Source organism: Pongo abelii, chromosome 4 (genome assembly GCF_028885655.2).
Source record: "Pongo abelii isolate AG06213 chromosome 4, NHGRI_mPonAbe1-v2.0_pri, whole genome shotgun sequence".
Taxonomy (NCBI): Eukaryota; Metazoa; Chordata; class Mammalia; order Primates; family Hominidae; genus Pongo; species Pongo abelii.
The window spans coordinates 64,654,564-64,677,796 of NC_071989.2; the positions used below are offsets into that span (position 1 = coordinate 64,654,564).

At 41.5% G+C, this 23,233-nt stretch overlaps 1 pseudogene; it reads right to left on the minus strand.

Annotated features, from left to right (window-relative positions):
* Positions 1 to 4,310: 4,310 nt before the first annotated feature.
* LOC100448536 (adenylate kinase 4, mitochondrial-like) lies at positions 4,311 to 22,515 on the minus strand (annotated as a pseudogene).
* Between the last annotated feature and the right edge of the window lie 718 nt (positions 22,516 to 23,233).

Consider the following 23,233-nt stretch of genomic DNA (forward strand, 5'->3'; position numbering starts at 1 on the left):
ATTTAAAGAATGGACCCTGTGCGGCTGGGCGCGGTGACTCATGCTTGTAATCCCAGTACTTTGGGAGGCCAAGGTGGGCAGATCACAAGGTCAGGAGATCGAGACCATCCTGGCTAACACGGTGAAACCCCATCTCTACTGAAAAAAAAATACAAAAAATTAGCTAGGCATGGTGGCGGGCGCCTGTAGTCCTGGCTACTCGGGAGGCTAAGGCAGGAGAATGGCGTGAACCCAGGAGGTGGAGCTTACAGTGGGCTGAGATCACGCCACTGCACTCCAGCCTGGGCGACAGAGCGAGTCTCATCTCAAAAAAAAAAAAAAAGAATGACCCTGTGCTTCTGGGAATAACCTAATTATTACCACAGGAAGGGATTTCATATCTATGCCATAAAAAAGCACACATTTCCATATTTAAAGAAGTCTTCATTACCAACTTCTTTTTTTTAAAGACACCAAATAGACCAAGGAGTTACTAAAAATGGAAGGGGATAGTGAGAAAACAAGTCATACTATGAACAGGACTTCACCTTATGAATTGCCTCTCTAGCAAAATCAACTGCAGAAAGGAAAGACATTGTCTGTTAAATGGAAGGTAATAAATGGAATTCTCAGGTGGACACAAATACCTCCTGACATCCTGTAACCCAGCAGAGTACAGATGAGACACGCCCTCTGTAGATACAGTGTGCAACTACCAGTGTGAATCCCTGAGTGCCCGTTTCCTGTCTCTGCCTCTAAGCACCAAAAGGAAATATTCCAGGCTGAAGCAAATGTGTTGTTTTATCTGTTAATGAGAATAGGGAGCTCAAATTAGGGAAAGATACAAAAAAAGCCCCTTTGAATTTCCTGATTAATCCCTATTGGTACATAAAAACACGTTTAAATAAACAGGATTATTTCCATTTATAATACAAGGAGGCAAGTTAATTGAGATTATTACATAGGTAGTTGATGAAGATTTGATTAGCCAATACATGTAATGTGCCTAATATGGAGTAAACAGACAGTAACTACTGCCTATACCGTAACACATTTGGAAATACGCAGTATTTATTATTTGAGCAAAGACCTCCAGCAGGCTTAAACACTTTGGAAGAAAAGCTATTGTCAAATACTGAACTCAGGTTCCAGTGAACTAAATTTTATAAAAGCACTATTTATGGGTTTGTGCATGCATCTTTCTAAAGTTATCCTGTCTCAACATCTTAAATAGCAGAAAAAAAACCACAGCAGCACCTCCCTTTAAGAATCCTTACTCATTCATGACTATTCTTACCTTTCTCCTTCCCTACCAAAGAGAGGGGCACACCTTGGGTAAAAATGGAGCTCATCTGAGCTTGGCTGCTGGAGGGCAGCAGGGGAGTGTTCCCTCAAGAAGGGCAAGACAGGAAGTGAATCTCCCCTAGTTACTGCCTCAACTGTTGCACAACAAGCAGATGGTGGGCAAAGGTATTCAGAGTCATGTTAATATGTAATGGAATAGAGAGACAATGGTACAAAAGTCAGGAGTTAATTTGTGTTTGATGCTCCATCATCGCTGGTTTACCTACCAGCGCTTTGAGAAGGACTAGTTTATCAACAAGACCTTGTTTGGAGTAGGAGTGAGGGAGTGATTTGTTCTGATCTCAGGAAAGAAAAGTGAGCAGGGTCTGGATAGCTCCAAGGAGCTCAAAAGCCTATGTGTGAGCACCATGGCTAGGGATGGCTCAAGGGCAAAGGCCGCTTCAGGGGCACGACCCAGTAGACACCCAAAGGGTAGGTAAGGAACATGAGCTAGCCTCCTTCACAGATTAGCCTGGACCCAAGCCCAGCCTACTTTCACAGTCTTTTATTCCTTTCATAAAGGAGTTCTTAGGCAGGAAGACCAAGACTCTCCTCTAGCAGCTTCCTTTGCTTAAGCAAACGAAAAAAAAAAAAAAAAGGAATGTCATAAAAAGGTGAACATCACTTTAGTGAGCTCTGCTATTTTCTTTTCTTTTCTTTTCTTTTTTTTTAAGAGACAGGGTCTCGCTGTGTCACCCAGGCTGGGGTACAGAGGTGCAATCATAGCTCACTGCATCCTTGAACTCCTAGGATCAAGCAATCCTCCTGCCTCAGTCTCCTGAGCAACTAGGACCACAAGTGTACACCAGCATGCTTGGCTAATTTTTTATTTTTCTGTAGAGATGGAGTCTTGTGATGTTGCCCAGGCTGGTCTTGAACTTCTGGCCTCTGGCAATCTTCCCATCATGGCCTCCCAAAGCACTGGGACTACAGGCATGGACTAGCTCCATCATGCCTAGACTAGCTCTGTTACTCTTGATGTGAGACCACAAGCAGAATCAAGCAGACTCAAGACCCTTGGTTGCTTGGACACAAGTAGATATTAATAACATCCAGGAACAAGCTCAGTCTTCTGAGTTAGGAAAACCTGGGCTGCAGTCCCAGGTACACTGGTCACCAGCAGCCAAAGCCTGGGCAAGATGCTTCACATCCCTGGGACCTCTGTCTTCTTTTTTATCAGCATGAAATCATGCCTATTTCATAGGATGCTAGAAAGATTGAGATGTTTATAAAGCTCCTAAAACTCCACATTTCACTCAGTAGGCTTTCAATAAACAGTACCTATCTTAAGTCTGTGTTAGTATTGGAGGGTATTAAACACAGCAGCATTTCCAAGGTCTAAGTAAGTAAGAAGCCTGTTAGGATCATGGAAGCAAACTGAATTAAGAGCTGGGTAGAATGACAGAATGTGAGGTCAGGTTGGAATCTTGGAAACCATCTAAACCACCCTCTTTGGTTAAAGGTGAAAGAAGTCATATGTGGCAGTAGAAAGAAAACCAAGAAAAGATGTCCCTTTAATTTTACTTTTGTCAAAACATTTTCAAGATAACTTTAATTTTTACAAAATCATTTAAGGGAAAAACTAGTGAGTTTGTTGAAGAAAACCAGAAATAGATTTTTTTTAAGGCCATTGACCACAAAATAAACATTATGTTTCAAAGACCATGGAAAAGATATTTATCTCTATTTGGTCTCACCTAAACCAGCACAGACCCTCAACTGCTAGACAATCTCAGCAAACACACACACTGGAGACTTACTGAGTGACTCAATGTTGGCTAGAATTGTCTATTTAGCTGGAAGGAAAGAGGTAGAGAAGGATAGATAGAGGAGTGAAGTATGGAAGCAGGGATCAGGCCACTTCCCGTACTTCTCCAAAACTCCAAAGGCGATGATCACATTGGAGGGTCAGTTAAACACAGAGGGAAGTGAAGAAAGAAGTTTGGAGATTTTCCTTTTTCCAAAAAAGCACAGACTTTCCTCTTTTGAGTATTCTATAAAATAACTTTAACTCTCTACATTTCCTAGTTTGTGGAAATTTTCTCTATGGCAGAAATACTCTAAATCATGCAATTTTCCTCATATCAGACTTATTTTTCTCTATAACTGGTTCCCCAGGAGACCTGAGCTTTATCTACGTATGATATGCACCCCATCTCCACAAACGGCCATTCAATTGCAACTCTACATTCTAAAGTGCTCAGAGTCAATATAATGTACCGACGATTCATAGATCTGACTGGGCATTTTCATTATATAAACCTAAAAAGTAAACAATCTCATTATGTTTGAGAGGATGGGGAGGAGACTTGTCTGTATTTCCACTAAAGTAACCAAAAAATATTCACATGAAGGCACAATGCGAGAGGAGCTGGCAAGTGCGTGGGCAGTACTTAGAAGGAAGATGCATTCATTATCATACAGATTACATATCGCAGTGAATTGACTGAAGATTCACTGAGACATCTTCAGAAAGTAAGTAATGTGTTTCAACACCACTGAATTGTTAAAATAGGCTCCTTTTCTTCCCACCAGTATGAAAAGTTAGACAGGAGTCACTCTCAGGAACAGTAAAGGACACTTGCTGGGGACAGTTATGATGCATGAAGAAGGGATACATATTTTTAAGGCAGCAGGAATAAATTTCATTGTCCTTCCCAGACAACAGCAAGAATTATTCAAGGTGGCCACCAACTCTGGAAACCAGGCAAATCTTTTAACAAATGGTTTATTGATATTATGTTATAATGAATGACAAAATATTCGTATCTAATTCTAGACTTTATGGCCACCCCGTAGGATGAATCTTTGGAACGGAAAAAAAAATAATAAACATTTTGTTTTCCCATAATCGTAAAGCTGTTATACTCAGTGCAGGCACAGCTAGCACAACATTCTGCTTAACCCCACAGGCTCCATTCCCTTTACCACCTATTTATAATATATTTGAGTCACTCATAGGAGTGAAACACTGTCAGCATCAATAGTTAGCAGCACTTTCAAAATACATTTTATTGTCCTGAATAGAAACCTTAACTATTCAACTAGTCCAGTAATTCCAAATGATCTTATCACTTCTACACATAAGATGTGATCTTACAACATTTATGTAGCTAAATACTTATAACTCCCATGTTTTTTGAGGATTCCCAAAATACTTTAGGGGGTTCCCAAATGATTTTTAGGGGTTTAATTTTTTTTAACAATAAAAGAAAGGAACAGTGTCAATCCATGAGTGTCAGACCAGCAGTTTAGTAAGATCCTCTTCAGAAAGAAGATCCTCTTCGTGGCTCAGTTCCCGGTGCATACAGAGATTCAATACAGTCCCCTCGTTCAGTTCTTAGAAGAATTTCAGAGGGATAAGAGCGATAACTACCTGTTTTGTTTAATGGCCTAAGAGTGAAAACAGATGTCAAAAAAAAAAATGCAGTCTAAAAAGAAATAGAAGCCAAATTCTTTCATCCCAGGATGTCTGAAAAGGAGAGACTCTATGGAGCATGGATGCAGAAAAGGAGCTATTCCTACTGGAAAAAAAATGAACTATGGACACAGTCACTCAAGACCAGAGAAACAACCACTGAAAGTAAGTAGCCTCAATTTCATTGTCACCAGGGACGCACACAGCAGAAAGCCTGGGACAAATCTGGGCTTAACGGACTCAGGCTTCCAGGTGTTGTGGTACAACAGCCTTTGTGGGGATGGGGAGAACCAGAAACCACCATCATCACATGTAAAAAAGGATACCACAGCAACAACATAGCTGTCAAAAATCAGCTGGAGCTGAAGTTACACCCCGTTTGAAATCCACACTGTACTTGTTCTGCTGTGAAGGGCTTGAGACGTGCAGAGACACGTTAAACATATGTAGGTGACCTTCCTTTTGAAAGGCAGAGGAGGGCCTCTTCGGGAACTCTTTCTACTCATTTGTTTTCTTATCAGTTCACCATTTCAACTAGAAAAGAGGCTGCAAGTGCTACCTCAGGTAGCTTCTAATTTGGACACAGCACCAATACTACACACACAATTGAATGAATGACCACATCTTCCTGGTTCTTCCATTGGGCAGGGTTAATATGCTTCTTTGGACTGAATAGGTGTGATCATGTTCGAGAAAAGTGTGTAAACATAGGGCCAGATTTTGTTCGTCTCTGTCCCAGAAAATTGGTGGAGAACTCCTCGGCTCTTGTATAATTCAGTGACTGGCTTTGCCATATACTTGTACTGTCTTAGCCTGGCAGCAGCTGCTTCAGGTTTATCATCCTCCTGCTGGACTAATGGTTCACCAGTGACGTCATCAATCCCATGTATATGAGGTGGATTGAAGTCCATGTTATATACCCTTCCCCTAGGAGGGTGAATCCAACAGCAGCTGAGACGATCTTTAAGTGTTTCAAATGGAATTTTCAAACTGATTACTAAATCCACTTCACAGATTTTTGTCCAGGGCTTCAGCTTGTCGTAACGTCCTAGGAAAACCATCGAGGAGCCAGTGCTGGCCACGGCTGTTCTCCAACTCAGACATCATTAGGCGTGTGATCACATGGTCTGGAACCAAAAGACTTTTCTCTATATACTGTTTTGCCATCTCACCAACTTCGGTGTTGGCCTTGATATTCTCCCGCAAGAAGTGCCCGCTGGAGAGATCCTGGAAGCCAAAGTTCTGGGCGATCCTCTGGCACACTGTGCCCTTGCCCGAGCAGGGGGGCCTGAGGATGACTGCGCGCGGGAGTTTGGAAGCCACTGCCTTCGCGAGGAGCGCGGCGGCCAAATGCGCAGCCCAGACCGCGGCCCCGGAGGGAGCCCCGGGAATTTTGTTTCTAGGCCCCCTACCTCTAGCACCCTCCGCTATTGCTGTTTTTTGTTTGTTTGTTTGTTTGTTTGAGACGGAGTTTTGCTTTTGTTGTCCAGGCTGGAGTGCAATAGCACGATCTCGGCTCACTGCAACCTCTGCCTCCTGGATTCAAGCGATTTTCCTGCTTCAGCCTCCCTAGTAGCTGGGATTACCGGCATGCGCCACCATGCCCAGCTAATTGTATTTTTAGTAGAGACTGGGTTTCACCATGTTGGCCAGGCTGGTCTCGAAATCCTGACCTCAGGTGATCCGCCCGCCTCGGCCTCCCAAAGTGCTGGGATTACAGGTGTGAGCCACCGCGCCCGGCCCTAAAACTGCATTTTAAACATCCCAGGTAATTCCTATGCACATTACCTCTAGAGAAACACTCATCTAGAAATTTCCCAAATCTACCTAATGAGAAAAATCACCTGGGATGCTTGTTAAGTATGTAGATTATCCAGCGTATTTCTTAGAAATTCTGATTCATTAAATCTAGTAATTTGAAAAATTACTCTGGGTTAGTCTCATACAGCAGATCCTTGAAGAACCTCATTCCATTATAATGTTGATGAGAAAAAAAAATTGACACCCAGCTGGGGCCACCGCCTGTGTGGAGTTTGCACGTTCTCCCCATATATGCCTGGGTTTTCTCTGGGGCTCCAGTTTCCTCCCATATCCCAAAAATGTCCTCATGAGGTGAAGGGGCATGTCTCTACGTGGTCCCGGTCTGAATGAGTTTGGGTGTGTGTATGAATGTGCCCTGTGATGGGATGGCATCCTGTCTAGGGCTGGTTCCTGCCTTGCACCCTGAACTGACAAGATAGGCACTAACCCTGAACTGGAATAAATGGGCTGGAAAATCGAAATAAATAAATACAAATTATTATAAAATAAAAACTGATGAGTCTATGATAATCATACACACAACAGTAGATGATCTGAAAGCGCTCAGCAGACCCATTGTATTTGTGTGTGTGGTGTGTGGTGTGTGTGTGTGTGTGTGTGTGTGTGTGTTTTAACTGCATGGTGGTAAGAGCTGTTGCTTATGTTTTTCATTTTGCAAACATTTCTTCTTTAATTTAACCCAACACTACTACAACCACCTTCACTCATTGATTCCCCAAAAATTGGGTAGGCTGGGTGCAGTGGCTCATACCTGTAATCCTGACACTTTGGGAGACCAAGGCAGGCAGATCGCTTCAGCCCAGGAGTTTTAGACCAGCCTGGGCAACATGGCAAAACATTGTCTCTACAAAAAAATACAAAAAATTAGCTAGGTGTGGTGGTGTGTACCTGTAGTCCCAGCTACTGGGGAGTCTGAGGTGAGAGGATCACCTGAGCCCAGAGAGGTTGAGGCTGCAGTGAGCTATGATTGCACCACTGCACTCCAGCCTGGGGGACAGAGTGAGACCTCGTCTGAAAAACAACAAAAATTGGGTAAATCATTATCTTGTTTTTATGAATCTTTCTTAAATGTATGCATAGCTCACATTTATTTTGTTGTTTAATATTAGAAGTATTTTGGTCTTTATTTAGAAGTCTGAAGGTATGGCCGGGTGCGGTGGCTCATTCCTGTAATCCCACCACTTTGGGAGGCCCAGGCAGGTGGATCACCTGAGGTCAGGAGTTCGAGACCAGCCTGGCCAATATGGTGAAACACATCTCTACTAAAAATACAAAAAAAAATTAGCCGAGTGTGGTGGCAGATGCCTGTAATCCCAGCTCCTCGGGAGGCTGAGGCAGGAGAATTGCTTGAACTCGGGAGGCAGAGGTTGCAGTGAGCCAAGATTGCGCCACTGCACTCCAGCCTGGCTACAAAGCGAGACTCCGACTCAAAAAAAAAAAAAAGAAGCACATGCATATTAGCCTTGTCCACATTCCAATTCTCAAACCTGTGACTGTGAAATGGGAAAAGAGTCTTTGAAGATGTGATCAAGTGAAGGGTCCTGGGATAGGAAGATTATCCTGGATTATCTGGGTGGTCCCTAATTACAATCACAAGTGTCCTTATAAGTGGGAGGCAGAGGGAGATTTGACTCCAAACAGAAGAGCAGAAAACAAAGTGCCCTGCCAGCACATTAATTTCAGCCCAGTGAAACTGATTTAGGATTTCTGGACTCCAGAACTGTGAGAGAATAAATATCTCTTGTTTCAAATCCATGGTGTTTTGTTACAGCAGCCAGAGGAATATGGATATGCATATGTTCTGCTTTACAAAATAATGCCAAACAATTTACAACCAAAATTGGCAAGTATTCACAATTAATGACGCGTCAATACTCTATATGAAATGATAGTTCAAGTGACGGTTCCAGAATTCCTGTATAGGGTGTAGGTGTAGGTTAGGAAACTTGTACTGAAGCTGTGTTTTCATAACACTTTAAAAAACTCTTGGGGGAAAAACATCAAAGTCTCTATCAGAGAATGTGGGTGGAAAGAGTAGGTCAGCATTGGTTGGCACACTCACAAGTCATTATTTTTCAGGCTTGCTAATTAAACAGCCAAGTTCTCTGCTTGGTTATATTATTCTCTTGTTGGAGACCTCAAAGAGATCATCTTGTTGGCCCCAATTCAGGGAGGTATAATCACTTCTCAGATGCATTAATGGATTTTTAGTATCATTGGCATGCCAAATACTTACTGGAACGATTTCCTTATTTATGAAGGTATTTTTGTTGTTAAATCAAGAGCAGATTTATATAGGAGTATTGCCCTGGCCTCTGCACCTTGCAGAAACAGCACTTGTTTTCATAACAGAACCCCCAGTGACAGTTGAACTGGGGTTGAACTGAAGACAAGCCCTTTGTGTCCTTTTCTCCTTGCATATCTCATTTATTCAATACAGTTCATAACTCTCAGTCTTGCCAAACTTCCTGCATTATAGGATCATTGCTGCTGCTACTGACAGTGGGAACTCATAAGAGATGAAAGCATGAGATTTTTTTAAAATGTTGCCTTTCCAACTACAAATCAGGAGAAGAAAGGTATATCGGTGTTCTATTGCTGCTACAACGAATTACCACCAACTTGGTATTTCAAAAACAATACAAATTGTCTGGGTATGCTAGCTGACACCTGAAATCCCAACACTCTAGGAGGCCAAGGTGGGAGGATCACTTGAGCCTAGGAGTTCAAGACCAGCCTGGGCAACATAGGGAGACCCCATCTGTACAAATGACAATAAAAAAAATTAGCCAAGCATTGTGGTACGTACCTGTGGTTCCAGCTACTTGGGATACTCAGGCAGGAGGATTGCCTAAGCACAGAAGTTTGAGGCTGCCATGATCTTGCCACTGTACTTCAGCCTGGGTGACAGAGTGAGACCCTGCCCTCCCCACTGCCCAAAAAAATACAAATTCATTATCTTACAGTTCTGTAAATCAGACATCCCATATGTTTTCCACTGGGCTTAAATCAAGGCGTTGGCAGGATTGCATACCTTTTAGGAGGATCTAGGGGAGAATCTGTTTCTTTGCCTTCTCTAACTTCAAAGGCTGCCCTCATTCCTTGGCTCATTATTCTCTCTTCCATCTTCAAAGCCAGCAATGTGGCATTTCTCTAACTGTTCTTCCATAGTCACATCTCCCTCCTACCACATTGGGAGAGGTTCTCCAATTTTAAGGATGCATGTGATTTTGGATAGGACTCACCCAGATATCCCAGCATAATTTCCCCTTCTCAAGGCCCTTAATTTAATCACATCTGCAAAGTCCCTTTCCCTACAGAGTAACATATTCACAGGTTCTAGTAATTAGGACATGGATGTCTTTGGGGGACCATTATTCTGCTTACCGCAGGTTTGTTTAAAGAGGGAAATACAATGACAAATTTGATGCTTACTTAGCTGCTGGTGTTATAGACATATAAGCCATATACATTTAAACATACTGTTGTTTAGAAAGCCCATTAGAACACTGTAAAGCACAACATATAAATTAATTTTATATACATCTCAAATTACTAATGGAATTATACACTATGTACTCAGTATCGATGGAATGTCTTTTTTTACTTATTATTATTATACTTTAAGTTTTAGAGTACATGTGCACAATGTGCAGGTTGGTTATATATGTATACATGTGCCATGCTGGTGTGCTGCACCCACTAACTTGCCATTTAGCATTAGGTATATCTCCTAAATCTATCCCTCCCCCTTCCCCTCACCCCACAACAGTTCCCAGAGTGTGATGTTCCCCTTCCTGTGTCCATGTGTTCTCATTGTTCAGTTCCCATCTATGAGTGAGAACATGTAGTGTTTGGTTTTTTGTCCTTGCAATAGTTTACTGAGAATGATGATTTCCAGTTTCATCCATGTCCCTACAAAGGACATGAACTCATCCTTTTTTATGGCTGCATAGTATTCCATGGTGTGTATATGCCACATTTTCTTAATCCAGTCTATCATTGTTGGACATTTGGCTTGGTTCCAAGTCTTTGCTATTGTGAATAGTGCCGCAATAAACATACGTGTGCATGTGTCTTTATAGCAGCATGATTTACAGTCCTTTGGGTATATACCCAGTAATGGGATGGCTGGGTCAAATGGTATTTCTAGTTCTAGATCCCTGAGGAATCGCCACACTGACTTCCACAATGGTTGAACTAGTTTACGGTCCCACCAACAGTGTAAAAGTGTTCCTATTTCTCCACATCCTCTCCAGCACCTGTTGTTTCCTGACTTTTTAAGGATTGCCATTCTAACTGGTGTGAGATGGTATCTCATTGTGATTTTGACTTGCATTTCTCTGATGGCCAGTGATGATGAGCATTTTTTCATGTGTCTTTTGGCTGCATAAATGTCTTCTTTTGAGAAGTGTCTGTTCATATCCTTTGCCCACTTTTTGATGGGGTTGTTTGTTTTTTTCTTGTAAATTTGTTTGAGTTCATTGTAGATTCTGGATATTAGCCCTTTGTCAGATGAGTAGGTTGCAAAAATTTTCTCCCATTTTGTAGGTTGCCTGTTCACTCTGATGATAGTTTCTTTTGCTGTGCAGAAGCTCTTTAGTTTAATTAGATCCCATTTGTCAATTTTGGCTTTTGTTGCCATTGCTTTTGGTGTTTTAGACATGAAGTCCTTGCCCATGCCTATGTCCTGAATGGTAATGCCTAGGTTTTCTTCTAGGGTTTTTATGGTTTTAGGTCTAACATTTAAGTCTTTAATCCATCTTGAATTGATTTTTGTATAAGGTGGAAGGAAGGGATCCAGTTTCAGCTTTCTACATATGGCTAGCCAGTTTTCCCAGCACCATTTATTAAATAGGGAATCTTTTCCCCATTGCTTGTTTTTCTCAGGTTTGTTAAAGATCAGATAGTTGTAGATATGCGGCGTTATTTCTGAGGGCTCTGTTCTGTTCCATTGATCTATATCTCTGTTTTGGTACCAGTACCATGCTGTTTTGGTTACTGTAGCCTTGTAGTATAGTTTGAAGTCAGGTAGTGTGATGCCTCCAGCTTTGTTCTTTTGGCTTAGGATTGGCTTGGCGATGCGGGCTCTTTTTTGGTTCCATATGAACTTTAAAGTAGTTTTTTCCAATTCTGTGAAGAAAGTCATTGGTAGCTTGATGGGGATGGCATTGAATCTATAAATTACCTTGGGCAGTATGGCCGTTTTCACGATATTGATTCTTCCTACCCATGAGCAGGGAATGTTCTTCCATTTGTTTGTATCCTCTTTTATTTCATTGAGCAGTGGTTTGTAGTTCTCTTTGAAGAGGTCCTTCACGTCCCTTGTAAGTTGGATTCCTAAGTATTTTATTCTCTTTGAAGCAATTGTGAATGGGAGTTCACTCATGATTTGGCTCTCTGCTTGTCTGTTATTGGTGTACAAGAATGCTTGTGATTTTTGCACATTGATTTTGCATCCTGAGACTTTGCTGAAGTTGCCTATCAGCTTAAGGAGATTTTGGGCTGAGACAGTGGGGTTTTCTAGATATACAATCATGTCATCTGCAAACAGGGACAATTTGACTTCCTCTTTTCCTAATTGAATACCCTTGATTTCCTTCTCCTGCCTAATTGCCCTGGCCAGAACTTCCAACACTATGTTGAATAGGAGTGGTGAGAGAGGGCATCCCTGTCTTGTGCCAGTTTTCAAAGGGAATGCTTCCAGTTTTTGCCCATTCAGTATGATATTGGCTGTGGGTTTGTCATAGATAGCTCTTATTATTTTGAGATACATCCCATCAATACCTAATTTATTGAGAGTTTTTAGCATGAAGGGTTGTTGAGTTTTGTCAAAGGCCTTTTCTGCATCTATTGAGATAATCATGTGGTTTTTGTCTTTGGTTCTATTTATATGCTGGATTACATTTATTGATTTGCATATATTGAACCAGCCTTGCATCCCAGGGATGAAGCCCACTTGATCATGGTGGATAAGCTTCTTGATGTGCTGCTGGATTCGGTTTGCCAGTATTTTACTGAGGATTTTTGCATCAATGTTCTTCAAGGATATTGGTCTAAAATTCTCTTTTTTGGTTGTGTCTCTGCCCAGCTTTGGTATCAGGATGATGCTGGCCTCATAAAATGAGTTAGGGAGGATTCCCTCTTTTTCTGTTGATTGGAATAGTTTCAGAAGGAAAGGTACCAGTTGTTCCTTGTACCTCTGGTAGAATTCGGCTGTGAATCCATCTGGTCCTGGACTCTTTGGTTGGTAAGCTATTGATTATTGCCACAATTTCAGCTCCTGTTATTGGTCTATTCAGAGATTCAACTTTTTCCTGGTTTAGTCTTGGGAGAGTGTATGTGTCGAGGAATTTATCCATTTCTTCTAGATCTTCTAGTTTATTTGCGTAGAGGTATTTGTAGTATTCTCTGATGGTAGTTTGTATTTCTGTGGGATCGGTGGTGATATCCCCTTTATCATTTTTTATTGCGTCTATTTGATTATTCTCTCTTTTTTTCTTTATTAGTCTTGCTAGTGGTCTATCAATTTTGTTGATCCTTTCAAAAAAACCAGCTCCTGGATTCATTAATTTTTTGAAGGGTTTTTTGTGTCTCTATTTCCTTCAGTTCTGCTCTGATTTTAGTTATTTCTTGCCTTCTGCTAGCTTCTGAATGTGTTTGCTCTTGCTTCTCTAGTTCTTTTAATTGTGATGTTAGGGTGTCAATATTGGATCTTTCCTGCTTTCTCTTGTGGGCATTTAGTGCTATAAATTTCCCTCTACACACTGCTTTGAATGTGTCCCAGAGATTCTGGTATGTTGTGTCTTTGTTCTTGTTGGTTTCAAAGAACATCTTTATTTCTGCCTTCATTTCGTTATGTACCCAGTAGTCATTCAGGAGAAGGTTGTTCAGTTTCCATGTAGTTGAGCAGTTTTGCGTGAGTTTCTTAATCCTGAGTTCCAGTTTGATTGCACTGTGGTCTGAGAGACAGTTTGTTATAATTTCTGTTCTTTTACATTTGCTGAGGAGAGCTTTACTTCCAACTGTGTGGTCAATTTTGGAATAGGTGTGGTGTGGTGCTGAAAAAAATGTATATTCTGTTGATTTGGGGTGTTTAAACCAACAGAGATCAAAAGGGACAAAGAAGGCCATTACATAATGGTAAAGGGATCAATTCAACAAGAAGAGCTAACTGTCCTAAATATATATGCACCCAATACAGGAGCACCCAGATTCATAAAGCAAGTCCTGAGTGACATACAAAGAGACTTAGACTCCCACACAATAATAATGGGAGACTTTAACACCCCACTGTCAACATTAGACAGATCAACGAGACAGAAAGTTAACAAGGATACCCAGGAATTGAACTCAGCTCTGCACCAAGCAGACCTAATAGACATCTACAGAACTCTCCACCCCAAATCAACAGAATATACATTTTTCTCACAACCAGTACCAGCTGCTGCAAAATCATGCCAAAATGTAAAAACCATCGAGACTAGGAAGAAACTGCATCAACTAATGAGCAAAATAACCAGCTAACATCATAATAACAGGATCAAATTCACACATAACAATATTAACTTTAAATGTAAATGGACTAAATGCTCCAATTAAAAGACACAGACTGGCAAATTGGATAAAGAGTCAAGACCCATCACTGTGCTGTATTCAGGAAACCCATCTCACGTGCAGAGACACACATAGGCTCAAAATAAAAGGATGGAGGAAGATCTACCAAGCAAATGGAAAACAAAAAAAGGCAGGGGAATGTCTTTAATTTTTTTTTTTCTTTAAGAGACAGGGTCTTGCTCTGTCACCCAGGCTGGAGTACAGTGGCACAATCATAGCTCACCATAACCTCGAACTCCTGGGCTCAAGTGATCCTCCTGTCTCAGCCTCCCAAAGTGCTGGGATTAAAGTGTGAGTCACTAGGCTCAGCTGAAATGTCTAAATATCAATGGAATTATACAGTATGTACTTCTTTCACTCAACATCACTTTTGTGAGATCCATTGATTTGTTGCAAGTAGCTGTAAATTATTTATTCTTATTGTTGTAGAGTTTTCTATATCTTATGAAAATACCACAATTTATTCATCTATTTTTGGTTTTTTTTTGTTTGTTTGATTTGTTTTTTGAGACAGGGTCTTGCTCTGTCACCCAGGCTGCAGTACAGTGGGTCAATGTCAGCTCACTACAACCTCTGCCTCACGATCCTTCCACCTCAGCCTCGCAAGCAGCCATGACTACAGGTGCACATTACTGCAATTAGCTAATTTTTGTATTTTTTTGTACATATGAGATTTCTCCATGTTTCCCAGGCTGGTCTCAAACTCCTGGGCTCAAGCAATCCTCCCACCGGGCCTCCCAAGGTGCTAGGATTACAGGTGTGAGCCACTGTGCCCAGCCCCATTCTGTTTTTTATGGACACTTGGATAGTCTCCAAGTTTGGGGCAATTATGCATTGTGCTGTTATACACATTGTTGTCCGTGTCTTTTGGTGAACATATGAACACGTTTCTATTGGATTACATTTGGAAGTGGTATTTCTGGGTCATAAAGTGTGGATATGTTCAGTTTTACTGGATATTACCAAACAATTTTCTAAAGTGTTTGTACCACTCCTACCAGCAATGTATGAGGATTGCAGTTACTCCACATCGTCACCAGTACTTTTTCTCTATAGACATTCTGGTGGATATTTAGAAATATTTAATTATGGCTCTGGTTTGCATTTCCCTAATAACTAATGAAGCTGAGCATCTTTTACTGTATTAGCCACTTGGATAGCCTCTTTTATGCCATATCTGTTCAACTGTTTTGTGCATTTTTCTGTTTAGTTGTTTGTCTTTTTCTTAGAGGATTTTTGTTTTTTAGAATAAAATACCTAGGAATACAACTTACAAGGGATGTGAAGGACCTCTTCAAGGAGAACTACAAACCATTGCTCAAGGAAATAAGAGAAGACACAAACAAAAGAAAAAACATTCCGTGCTCATGAATAGGAAGAATCAATATTGTGAAAATGGCCATACTGCCCAAAGTAATTTATAGATTCAATGCTATCCCTATCAAGCTAACATTGATTTTCCTTACAGAATTAGAAAAAACTACTTTAAATTTATATGCAACCAAAAAAGAGCTCAACCAAGACAATCTTAAGCAAAAAAAAAAACAAAAAAAAAACAAAAAAAAACACAAAGCTGGAGGCATCACCCTACCTGACTTCAAACTATACTACAAGGCTACAGTAACCAAAACAGCATGGTACTGGTACCAAAACAGATATATACACCAATGGAACAGAACACAGGCCTCAAAAATATATACACTTTGTGGTATTATTTCTGAGGCCCACTTGAACCCGGGAGGTGGAGGTTGCAGTGAGCTGAGATCACGCCACTGCACTGCAGCCTGGCAACAGAGCTAGACTCTGTCTCAGAAAAAAAAAAAAAAAAAAGAATACTCGGAGAAGTTCCAAATCCTATTTATATCCTATTTATATATAGGATTTGGAACTACATATTAAAAAAAAACTTCTATTTTCCAATGAGTTGTTGCTATCATACAGGTATGCTACTGATTTTCTCTATTTAATGTATATTAAATTTTCATTTTTCTGGCCTTTCTAAGTTTTCTAATTGTAAAATTTATAGAAGTGGAAAGAAAAAACAATCCCATTAAAAAGTGGGCAAAAGACATTTCTCAAAAGAAGACATACAAGTGGCCAATGAACATATGAAAAGAATGCTCAACATCAGTAATTATCAGAGAAATGCAGATCAAAACCACAGTGAGATACCATCTCACACCAGTCAGAATGGCCATTATTAGAAAGTCAGAAAACCGCAGATGCTGGTGAGGTTGTAGAGAAAAGGGAACGCTTATATACTGTTGATGGAAGTGTAAATTAGTTTAGCCACTGTGGAAAGCAGTTTGGAGATTTCTTAAAGAACTTAAAATGGAATTACCATTAGATCCAGCAATCTCATTACTGGGTATGTATTCAAAAGAAAACAAATCATTCTACCAAAAAGACATATACACTCGGCCAGGCACATTGGCTCACGCCTGTAATCCCAGCACTTTGGGAGGCTGAGGTGAGTGGATTACCTGAGGTCAGGAGTTCGAGACCAGCCTGGCCAATATGGTGAAACCCCGTCTCTACTAAAAATACAAAATTAGCTGGGCATGGTGGTGGGCGCTTGTAATCCCAGCTACTCGGGAGGCTGAGGTAGGAGAATCACTTGAACCTGGGAGGTGGAGGTTGCAGTGAACCAAGATTGCGCCATTGCACTCCAGCCTGGGCAACAAGAGCGAAACTCCATCTAAAAAAAAATCAAAAAACCAAAAACCAAAAACAAACAAAAAAGATGTATACTCTCATATGCTCATCACAGCACTATTCATGATAGCAAAGACATGGAATCAACCTAGTTGCCCTTCAACAGTGGATTGGATAAAGAAAATGTGGCACATATACACCATGGAATGCTATGTAACCATAAAAAGAATGAAATCATGTCCTTTGCAGGAACGTGGATGAAGCTGAAAGCCATTATTCTAAGTGAATTAATGCAGGAACAGAAAACCAAATACCACATGTTCTCACTTTTAGGTGGGAACTAAACATTGGGTAAACATGGGCATTAAAATGGCAATGGTAGCCAGACCCAGGGGCTTATGCCTGTAACCACAACACTTTGGGAGGCCAAGGTGGGAGGATCACTTGAGCCTAGGAGTTCAAGACCACCCTGGGCAACATGGCAAAGCCCCGTCTCTACAAAAAATACAAAAATGAGCTGGACATGGTGGTGTGCACCTGTAGGCCCAGCTACTCCGGAGGCTGAGGTGGGAGGATTGCCTGAGCCCAGGAGGTAGAGGATGCAGTGACCCGTGATTGTGCCGCTGAACTCCAGCACAGGTGGCAGAGCAAGATCCTGTCTCAAAAAAAATAGATAAATAAATAAAATTAAAACAAAATTAACTTGTTAATATCAATGCATTTTGCTGTTTCCTGAGCCTTAATTGTTCTCATGGTCAACTAAGCTTTTACTTCCCTAGAAATGATAACATTTTACGCAAAACTGTGGTAGAAATCGAATGTAACCATTATCTGATATTACTTATCTCATTTAACATATATTTGTTGCAAAAGTAAGCTACAGACTAATATTCATTGCCAGGTAGATAACAATAAATCCTTAGTTCATAGGCCTCGTTTTCTAGTTTTAAAAAACTGTCACTTGATTCCAAGAAGATATTGTTCAGCTCAAAAAAACATTTCTGGGAGCTGAAAAATAAAAATAAATAGCTTTAGAAACTTAATCTTTTATGTCTTTTTCATGCCAGAAGCATTTGCAGAATATGTGAAAAGAATCTGTTTCAAATTATTTCCCTAAATCTGATCAGATGGTTTCCCTTGCCAGCTACAAGCATCTAACAAATAAATATTTATTAGGCAGCTACTATGTGCTACACACTCCAGTAGTAAGGCTTCCAGAAGACGTTATATGCCTGTGACCTTTTTTGAAAACCACAGATATAGCCTATGGTGAGGCACCAAGCTTCATCACACAGCTGGAGAGTCCTGAATTATACACCCAAGGACCCCACCCCATGACTGGCACCCTCCCTGCCTTGCTTCTGCCAGTTCCACCTATCCCAGGACTGACTGGAAACCTGGTTCTGAACCCTAGCTAACACTGCGGCTGGGGCCTGCATCAGCCAACATGCAATGAGGAAAATAGACACTATTCTGAGTATTTAGAATAGAGAAAATTTAATGAGGGAAATTGGTGACATGGGTGATAGAGTAGCTGAGAAGCCAATAGGGGATGTTAAAGTATCCCAGATATTGGCACCAATAGGAAGGCATTTCCACATCTAGGCTGGAGGGATGGGAAAAGATGTAATTAGAGCCCAGGAGCTGTGGTCAGCTAGTGGGAGCAAGAACCATAGTGGGCCTGTCTGATGAAAGCTGGAACCATGAAGAAGACACAATTGCAGCCAAAGAAGGTGTCTAAGATAGAGAATAAGATAGAGAAAAGGGAGAAATACCCTGGCTTCTCCCTTCTGCTCTCCAAACTCAGATCAGTACCTCTCACTAGCAAATCCCAGCTGGAAGTCAGTCTATAAAGGGACCTAGGAAAAAACAGCCTGCAGGAGTCAGGACACCCCTGATACACTGAGCTGGACAGGGAAAGAATTGGAAAATAAATCTAACAACAAGCAACCCAGGACTGGTATAGCACTGGTATGACACTTCTTGGATGCCACATGCTTACCTGTTTTCTGGCTTTCTTGCAGCTGAGCTTTTCATAGGAGCCTACCAAAATTCCCTATTATCTCTTGCTGAAACTCCTTATTGCCACCTTCTTGCCTGAGTGCACACTGGAATCACCTGGAGACCATTCGAAAAAGCAGTGATTCCTGGGCTTCTCTCCAGACACTGAATGGGAGTCTTCGGAGAGGAAGTAGAGAAACCTGTATTTTTAACATCTCAAGGTGATTCTTTTGTAGGTAGTCTTTGGACTAATTTTTTAAAGCAATTCTTAAACATGGAGCTACTCTAGTTCCAAATTTCTGAATCTCCCAAGTCTTCTTTCATCCTACCAGAATGAAACCTACTATCCCTGACTGGATTGTAGAATGAGGGTGGTCTCCACATAAACACACAATATTTAATATATAAAAATAGATGGAACTTTATATTTACATTACTGCTAAAATCCACCTGATGGATTAATTTCAATATCATTTTTACTAACCACATAATGTCTAATGATATTTGCGAATATACTGTACAATTGTTCTGGTTTAAATTGAGTTAAGCTTGGCATTAAAAAAGACTCTCACCTAGGTGCAGTAGCTCACACCTGTAATGCCAGCACTTTGGGAGGCTGAAGTGGGAGGATTACTTGAGTCCAGGAGTTCGAGCCCAGCTTGGGCAACATAACCCCATCTCTATAAAAAAAAAAATTAAAATTAAAATTAAAATTAAAAAAACACTTACTATGGCCGGGTGTGGTAGCTCATTCCTGGTAATCCTAGCACTTTGGAAGGCCAAGGCAGGTGGATGGCTTGAGTCCAGGAGTTCAAGACCAGCCTGGGAAACATGGCAAAACCCCACCTCTACTAAAAATACAAAAATTAGCTTGGTGTGGTGGCATGTGCCTGTAGTCACAGCCACTTGGGGAGCTAAGGTGGGAGGATCTCTTGAACCCGGGAGGTCAAGGCTGCAGTGAGCCGTGATTGCGCCACTGCACTGCAGCCTGGGTGACAGCCTGGGTGATCTGTCTCATTTAAAAACAAAAACAGCCAGCCATGGTGGCTCACACCTGTAATCCCAGCAATTTGGGAGGCCGAGACGGGCGAATCACCAGAGGTCAGGAGTTTGAGACCAGACTGGCCCACATGGTGAAACCACGTATCTACTAAAAATACAAAAATTAGGTGGGCGTGGTGGCGGGCGCCTGTAATCCCAGCTACTCAGGAGGCTGAGGGGAGATAATCACTTGAACCGGGCAGGCGGAGGTTGCTGTGGCTGATAATGTGCCATTGCACTCCAGCCTGGGCAACAAGAGCGAAACTCCGTCTCAAAAGAAATAAATAAATAAAAATAAAATAAAAACAACAAAAAAAGACTTTATGATCTATTTTCTTTTTTTCTTCTTTTCTTTTCTTTCTTTTTTTCTTCTTTTCTTTTCTTTTTTTTTCTGAGACAGAGTCTCCTCCTGCAACATGGGGTATGATACTCCCAAGACGATGGGCAGCTACAGCGAGATGCAGCTCCCAGTCAGCCATGCGACCAGGAGGATAAACAACCCAAACTCTACAGTGTACTGTGTGGATACCCAAGTGCCTATTTTCCAGCCTTATCAGAAGAGAGATAAATTGATGACCCTGCCACTGCAGCATCTTCATCACACAGCAATTCATTTTAGTTCAATGCTTTAAACATTCTTCAGGCTCTGTATGCTTTCAGCTGTGTACGTTAATGGTGAGTGCCCATGTACAACCATTCTGTTTTTTGAGCTCAGTGTTCAATAAATTACATGAGATATTTAACACTTTATTAAAAAGTAGGCTTTGCGTTAGATGGGTTTGCCTGCAGGCTAATGTAAGTGTTCTGAGCACGTTTAAGGCAGCCCAGGCTAAGCTATGATGTTCAGTGGGTTAGATGTATTAAATACATTTTTGACATATGATATTTTCAATTTATGATTTATTGGAACATAAACTCATCATAAATCAAGGAGCATCTGTACAGAGGAAAAGATAGAGCTGAAGAAATGGGGCTCTGAGCCCTGATCTGGCTTGAAGCAAAGCAGAGTTTTCTTTAGTATTTTACGTATTAGGTTTCTATATACAACTTTATTTGAATAAAGGGTTCCACTTTTTCATTTTTTACAATCCCATATTCTGGGCAATGCCTTACATACAGCAAATTAATAAAAACTTCCACGGGCTGGGCACGGTGGCTCATGCCTGTAATCCCAGCACTTTGAGAGGCCGAGGTGGGGGCATCACCTGAGGTCAGGAGTTCGAGACCAGCCTGACCAACATGGTGAAACCCCATCTCTATTACAAATACAAAATTAGCTGGGCATGGTGGCACATGCCTGTAATCCCAGCTACTTGGGAGGTTGAGGCAGGAGAATCACTTGAACCCGAGAGGTGGAGGTTGCAGTGACCCAAGATCATGCCATTGCACTCCAGCCTGGGCAACAAAGCAAAACTCCGTCTCAAAAACAAAAACAACGAAAAACAAACAAACAAAAAACAACCTTCCAAATTGTAGGGTCTAATATGTTTGATGTTTCTAGAAAGCAGATTTTGTTGTTGTTGTTTTTGTTGTTGTTTTTGAGACAGGGTCTCACTCTGTCATCCAGGCTGGAGTGCAATGGCACAATCATGGCTCACTGCAGCCTCAACCTCCTGGGCTCAAGCAATCCTCCTGCCTCAGCCTCCCAAATAGCTGGGACTACAGGCACGTGCCACTACGCCAGACTCATTTTTTAAAAATTATTTTTAGTAGGACAGGGTTTTGCTATGTTACCCAGGCTTGTTTTGAACTCCTGGACTCAAGTGATCCTCCCGTCTCAGCCTCCTAAAGTGCTAGGATTACAGGCTGAGCCATTGCACCTAGATAGAAGCAGATTCTTCTTTTTTTCTTTTCTTTTCTTTTCAACATAGTCTCGCTCTGCCCAGGCTGAGGTGCAGTGGTGCGATCTCAATTCACTGCAACCTCTGTCTCTCAGGCTCCAGTGATTCTCAAGCCTCAGCCTCCTAAGTAGCTGGGATTACAGGTGCGTGCCACCACACCCAGCTGTTCTTTTTTGTTTTTTGTTTTTTGTTTTGAGATGGAATTTCGCTCTTGTTGCCCAGGCTGGAGTGCAATGGCACGATCTCAGCTCACTGAAACCTCCACTTCCTGGGTTCAAGTGATTCTCCTGCCTCAGCCTTCTGAGTAGCTGGGATTACAAGCATTAGCCACCACGCCCAGCCAATTTTTTGTATTTTTAGTAGAGACGGGATTTCACCATGTTGGCCAGGCTGGTCTGGAACTCCTGACCTCAAGTGATCCGCCCACCTCGGTCTCTCAAAGTGCTGGGATTACAGGTGTGGGCCACTGTGCCTGGCCTAATTTTAGTATTTTTTAGTTGAGATGGGGTTTCTCCATGTTGGCCAGGCTGGTCTTGAACTTCTGGCCTCAACTGATCCGCCCCCCTGGGCCTCCCAAAGTGCTGGGGTTATAGGCTGAGCCACCACGCCCAGCCCAGAAGTGGATTCTTGATCAAGGTGTGATTTAATGCAGCTTGGAGACATGTTGAAACAGGCTCATTAGTCTGCATTTTAACTATAGGATTTTTTTATGATGATGGTCTTACAGCTGTCATCAGACATGTCTCCAGGAACAATGTATGCATAAACAAAGGGATGAGAAACTAGGTCAGCAAACATTGTGATCAGAAAACACTGGTTTCCTGATCTGCTAATGAACTATATTACTCAGAAACCTCCTGTTGGTCTGATATGGCTGTTTTTTAAAAAATATTTTCCACTGAAATATACAGCTTAAGTGATTTGAATTTGCTATCAAGAAACAATTTTTCATCTTTGAAATATTGGTTTATTTTCTTGGTAAAATTATGGAATGTGACTCTTCCATCTACTTTTACCTTTTTGATCTTTATTCTATCTTTACAAATATTTTGCAATATTTAAAATCGCTTAGATATTTGTCTCCAGCAAGACACATTTTTTAGCCACATTGAGTCCCACTCAGGATGTGTTTAAAGCCACTAGTTTTACCAGTTAAAAACAGTGAGGGATAGTGTCTCATGTACACTATTTGCAGGATTAGTAAAGTTCTAATGACTTGGCCGGGCGTGGTGGCTCACGCCTGTAATCCCAGCACTTTGGGAGGCTGAGGCGGGCAGATCACAAGGTCAGGAGATCGAGATCATCCTGGCTAACATGGTGAAACCCCACCTCTACTAAAAATACAAAAAATTAGCCGGGCTTGGTGGCGGGCGCCTGTAGTCCCAGCTACTCGGGAGGCAGGCAGGAGAATCGCTTGAACCTGGGAGGCGGAGGTTGCAGTGAGCTGAGATTGTGTCACTGCATTCCAGCCTGGGTGACAGAGCGAGACTCCGTCTCAAAAAAAAAAAGTTCTAAT